Source organism: Octodon degus, unplaced genomic scaffold (genome assembly GCF_000260255.1).
Source record: "Octodon degus isolate 3935 unplaced genomic scaffold, OctDeg1.0 scaffold00002, whole genome shotgun sequence".
NCBI lineage: Eukaryota > Metazoa > Chordata > Mammalia > Rodentia > Octodontidae > Octodon > Octodon degus.
The window spans coordinates 11,703,617-11,710,099 of NW_004524578.1; positions in this window are offsets into that span (position 1 = coordinate 11,703,617).

Here is a 6,483-nt window from a genome sequence, read left to right on the forward strand (position 1 = left end):
GGAAGAGGTAGACAAAGATGCTCAGCAAGAAACAGGGTCAGGTAACAGCGGAGCTGGCAATAAGGAAAACCAATCCCCACCGGCAACACCAACAGCAGCACCATCACCACCACCACTCAAAGAACCCAGAGTCACAGAGACGCTGAGCAAAGGCTCAGAGCGTCTCCACTATTATATTATGTATCAAAGGACGAAAAACTAGAGGACATATGAGTGACAGTCCTCTCGAGGTGGCAGCAAGAATTATGTTAAAACAGAAATGGCTGACTCACAGCCACCACTTCCTCCTCCTCCTCCTCCTCCTCCTCCTCCTCCTCCTCCTTCTCCTCCTTTTCCTCCTCCTCCTCCTTCTCTTCCTCTTCCTCCTTCTCCTCCTCTTTCTTCTTCTTCCAAACTGCTCTCCTGTCATTGTCTCCTCCTAGTTGTCATTTCCCTCCCCCTATGAGCTTCTTTTCCCCCTTTTCTGGACTCGGATATCTACAAGAGTAAAAATGTACAAAAAATAAATTATTGTTTTCAGATCATCTACTGAATTGTTGGTCTCTTCTGGGAGATGTTCTGATGATGATTTTACTCCTAACCCCAAAGTGGCTTCAAATAAATTACAAATCCATAAAATAATATCACTCAGTCTATAAAGTTTCAATAACAAAAGATGTTAATATTTAAAGGAAAGTTATTCACAGATTAAGAACAAATAGTAATTACATAGCTGCTCAGAGTATGCAGTGAAATTAGTCCAGTGACGTCCCTAATATTTTCACTGTGGTCTAATTCCAGTCTTTCGTCCAGTTTTTATTCCACTCTAGCTGAAGCAGCATCTTTTCCCACATATTCCTAACTCTTAGAGTACATGCATGAGCCTCTCTAACTTACACAGAAAACTGAAATACAGGCAAAAACAAGGAAAAATAAAAAGCAGGAAACAAGAAGCTATGCCCTTGAATCCTCTATGGTTGCATCTCTGGGTCCCATTTATAATGACCGCCTTGCCCCTCTCCTTGGTCCTGTGTTTGTTTATTTGTTTTTTTGGGACAAGTTCTCACCATGTAGTGCAGGCTGGCCTTGAAGTCACTAGGTATCCCAGGCCGGCAGCCACCCTCCTGCCTCAGCTTGCTGAATGCTGTGGTTACAGCATGAACCAACACACCCAGCCCCTCCCCTGCACCCTCTGAAACCCTTGCTGTCTGGCAATGCTGAACCTACCTATCAGGGTTTAACTGTGGGTGTAAAGTTGTGGGACATCCTTCACCTAGGCAGGAAAATATATTAGAATTTTGTTAACAAATGCCTTTAATTCCGAGCCTCTTTTTTTCTGCCCTCTGGAAGTGCGCAATTATAGCCACGGAATGAAATCCACTGTGGTTCCGTGGGAATCAATCATAATCAACGCAAGCTTGAGCCCTTCATCACAGAAGCCACAAGAAGAGTAAGGCCCTTGTGTATTCTTAGAGAGGTTCATCTCTGGTTGGCACAGGAAGGCAAGCAAGTAAAATTTTCACAGGTATACAAAAAAGATAGAATACACACAGATGACAGAAGGAGTGTCACAAGGTCTGTAAACATCATCTCCTCTTGCTGAACTGCTAAAGAGAAGCTGCAAAACAAATTTCTACTGCTGAAAATGACAGCCAATGTCTTTGAACCAATTGGTTTTTTTCCAATGGAAAATTGGTGGAGAGCCTGTTACCTGCCTCCGTGTGCTGCTGCGGGTTCCTTTCTGATCTTGGGCGGTGAGTTTTAGTGAGCTCAGAGCAGCCTCAGCCTTTAACCAACTAAGACAGGAGAAAAGCTCTGGGGAGCACCGCTGGACACAATAACCCCATCTCCTCCTCAGACACCCGTTAATCCCATTTCAAATGACTTGAAGGCTCTGAACTTCAAGTCAAGACCCTAGACTTGGATAATCTGGTCATGAGAGCACTACATAAGCACAAAAATATCCACAAGAGGATTTTTCTCAGTCAAATGGTAAATAAACTAACAGTTGGCCTGTATGTTTGCATTTTAGGCCATGCCAGGCAGGCATACACAAAGGAAAAGAGTTGCTCCACCAATAAGAGGAAAAGAGTAGAAAGAGTAAAAGGGGCAAAAGGAGGGAAGGAGAAAAGTGAGGCACAGTAAATGCCAGTAGGTTACCTGGTTCCTCTAGCACAGCACGTGCTCCACAGCCTCCCCAAGTGTAGTGTGATCAAGCTACAGTGCATGCTGTTTTTGTTTTGTTTTGTTTTGTTTGTTTTTTTCTTCGGTAGAACCAGGGATTGAACTCAGGCCCTTGCTGCGCTTGCCAGGCAAGCGCTTATTCCACGACCATCTCCCTGGCCCCTAAACATATACTAGTCAGTGATTTTCTTTCTTTTACTTTTCTTTTTTTTGTTTTGTTTTGTTTTTGTGTTTGTTTGTTTGTTTGTTTGTTTCAGAACCAGAGATTGAACTCAGGCCCTTGTGCTTGCCAGGCAAGCACTTATTCTACTGAACTATCTCCCCTGCCCATGCTGTTGACTGCACCTAGGAGCAGTTTTTCAGGATCCATTTGTATGTGGTGCTGGGTAAACCAGGGAGAATGTGTAAGAACTCATAAGAGTTGGGCGGGGAGATAGCTCAGCTGTCTACCCACCTGCCTGGCAAGCGCAAGGACCCAGGTTCAATCCCGGGTACCACATGGGCAACAACCCCAGAACTCCAGATGCGCTGAGACTGGGCGTCGTGGCCCATGCCTGTAATCCCAGCGCTGGGGAGGCTGAGAGAGGAAGATCACCAGGAGTCCGAGGCGCGTAGTGAGACCCTGTACTAAATAAATAAATAAATAAGTAAATAAACAAATATTTTTTTTAAAAAAAGAAACAATTTCATAAGGGTGGAGTCTGTGGGGTGCTGTAGATGTATGAATGTGTATTGTAAAAGACGTGGGGTAAGGCATGTGGCACTGTGGACACGGAGAGAGATTGGAGGAGAGGGATATGCGCGGATGGTGTGTAGGGGCTGCAGAGCAGGGCATGCGTACAGAGGCGAAGGGCTGAGTGTGCTCACAGTGGGCGGGAGCTCTGTGCACAGAGCTCCGTGTGTGCGCACAAGGGGCCCACACAAGATGTGAAAGTGTGGACACCGAAACTGCGCGCAGGGGTGTGTGGACGGCAGGGCGCTGGGTTCCATCACAGTGACCCGTGGGCCCCCTACAAAGCAAGCCAAGCCTTCTGTTTGCCTCCACGTCTCTGCACCAGGCGCACGCCCGGACCTCTCCCAGGGAGGCCCAGGCCCTGCGGGCCGCTCCCAGCTCTCCTCTCCCTGCAGCCACTCCCGTGCAAGCTACACTGGGAGTTCCACACCTGCGTTTGCTTCGCTGGAACTCGGGGGCCTGGTCTACTGTGCTGTGTGACAACTGGCCGTCTTTTCACAGAACTGACTGGAGAACAAATAGCAGAGGCCAGAACTTCCGCTGGTAAATTGTGGTCGTCAGTACCAGCGTCGCTGTCGCTCTCACCGTCCCCATGCGCAGCCCTGGCACCTCACACTTCATCTTCTCCCACGGCTGCATCATCAACAAGCAAGCAGTACCTTGGCCTTTGTGAAAGGCTGATGCTTCAGCAGAAGACCTAGCTGGATCGGCTCGTGGATCCGCGCTAGTGAAGGAGACTGGAATCCCACGCTGAGGCGAACTTGAGACCTCCAACTCATCGTCCGCTCTGTTTTCTGACCCAAGCCTGGATCCAATCATAGATCATCTATGATTGCTGCTGTTACATGAGTATTCTTTTTCTGCATGATAATTCTTGCATGAAATGCTTCACTTTTGAACATCTTTTATCACTTCCTCAAAACCCCGAAGCTGAAAATCTCTGTTCCTCTAGACGGTTACGTGGATAAATACTACCTTCTTTTTCTACTCGGCTGTCAGTACACAAATAGACTCCGTCGTGGCGCGGCTGATGATAGTAATAACACCACCACCACATCCGTTTTCCTGGGTGGAACCCTGCAGAGAGAAATTTGCTCCACTATTTGTCTCGGGATGCCGCTGACAAGTTCACAGGCCTCCGCATTTCCATCTCATAAACCTCCATCCCCAGGAGAGCAAAGCAGGGATTTCTCAAGGACAGCAAAAGTGCAGCACTTTGCATTCAAAGATACTGCCAGTGCGCCAGAATTGTACTAGCAGGGGCGCCCGCGGTGCCTCCAGTTCCCCTGCCATTTGTTTCAAGGAGAGGAGAAGGAAAATAGCCGGCAGTGGACACTGCCTCCACCTGTGCAGGGGGGGTTTTCTCAGACAGTGACAAATTGGGAAATTATTCCGATGCTTAGAGAATTCATTCCTTGACTGTATGACCTATTGAATTCTGAATCCTTCTGAAAGAAGAATAGGGTGTGGGATTGCCGCAAAACCTGCATTTCTGTCTAACCAACTCAACACCAGCTAAGAGAGAGGATAACTGAAAGCTAGAGCAGAAAGTGTAGGCCAACAAAATGTGGGCACAAAATGCAGCAAAGCCCACAAGTTCATGCCCCCGCTTATCATCCCACCACTCAGCAAGCCCTGCAGGGAGCTGGCAGTGCCCACTCAGCAAGCCCTGCAGGGAGCTGGCAGTGCCCAGGCAGCTCTCAGAGCTGAGGATCCAGAGTCATCAATACCAGGCTCGACCCATTCAAGATGGTCGCAGTCTGCAGGTAATGCCCCCAAAAAGGAGCAGACAGGAGAGGGGATGGCTTTAAATGCAGCTAAAAGCACAGTGAGGGGCCCAGGGCAGAGGCTGGATGGGGGCCAGGAAGGCCACAGAGCCAGAGCTCCCTTCACATCCTGATACTTGAGCTGAGTCCTGAAAGACAGGCAGGAGCTGTAGGGGGACAATTCTCCATCTGCACAGTAAGTGGTTCCAGAATATCCACTTAAGCCATCACCAGACGGGGCAGGGGCTGAGGAATGTTAGGCCGAATGTTTCACGCAGGAGCCACGGGCAAGCGAGCAGAGGCCTGGCTTTGCAAGTCCCTTGGCAGAGCTCTTGGAAACTGCAGCATCTCAACCACACACATGAGCTGTGCTCTCTGCTTTCTCTTCCTAGAGTGCAGAAAGAGGAAGGGGACAGATTACTGGCCGTTGGTTTTTTTTTTTTTTTTTGAAAGGTACTTTTCTTCTTGGACCTATCGATGTCAAGACAGAGGATATCCAGCTGAATAACTCATGTTAGGTTTCCGTGGGAACCAAAGCGCATGTGATCCCTGTGAAATCTAGCATCATCTTGCTTTCCGAGGGATTAAGCACCATCTTGTTTGCAGGGACGCACTCTGCACCAGGGCCACCGTGTGCATCTGTCATTAAACTTGCTGCCCTGGGCCAGCTGCAGTCAGAGGGAAATGCAGACCTGACTCACCGTGTGGACGGCACACTGGTGCTGAGAGTACAGAAACCAAGAAGTGTGTGAACCCCTTGCCTTCCCTTTCTTGGGACTAACGAATTCTCAAGATTTTTACACATAGTGTCGTGTCACGTGGGACTCTCTTAGGTCTAAATGATGTCATTGTCACCTCCTGCTTTTGTACGCAGCTAACTTCCCCCTTAGAAGGACCAACTCAAGCCCTCATTATCTCCAATGAATCTTTATTCTCCCTTTCCTCTAAACTCCTACAAAACTGGAAGTGTGTTGTGTACAGTTTAGACCTAAAACGTATCTTCTTTAGTGTTATTGCCTATCGTCTTACTTTAACCTCACAAATAGATTTCATGGCCCCCAGGAGCAGGGAACTATGCCTTATAAGATGTCTGCAGTTCTCACACTGTAATCAAGAGTAATTATTCCTTAACTCATGATCCAGGAAGCCTGGGAAGCTGTGGAAGGAGGATCACAAATTTGAAGCCAGCCTGGGCAACTTGGCAACTTAGTGACATCCTGTCTCAAAATTTAAAACTTAAAAATGGGCTGGGGATGTAGTTCAGTGTGAACGCCCTAGGCTTAATCCCAAGTATCACAAAAGCATTATTTGCCTCCAATTTGACTTCTAATATTCTATTTCTATCTCACTGTGGAACTATCCCAGGAGGGTGTTCTATGAGAACAAAACATCAAAATTGAAACAATCATTCTAACCCCAAAATGTCCTCTTTTAGAATGCTTTTACACCCTCTCATTCTGACCATTCCACTTCTTGAGTTGCCCCTGTGGCCGAGCCGATAGTACCACCTCCTCCTCTACCCCTGCCACCTCCCACACCCACTCTGGCCTTTCCATGGTTAATGTTGTTGCCTTGTTCCTGCCCTTCTAAATCTTTCGCCAGTAAAACGGCAAAAATGACTATAATCAACAACATTGTGCATTATGTATTTCAAAGTAGCAAGCAGGATAGATTTGAAATGTGAAAGATTGGTTAGCTTGATTTAATTAATCCACAAGGAAAGCATGTATCAGACTACAACACCGTATTCCATCAATATATGCAATTATTACTTGTCAATTAAAATGTGATTTCTGCCCAGTGCGGTAGTCCATGCCCATA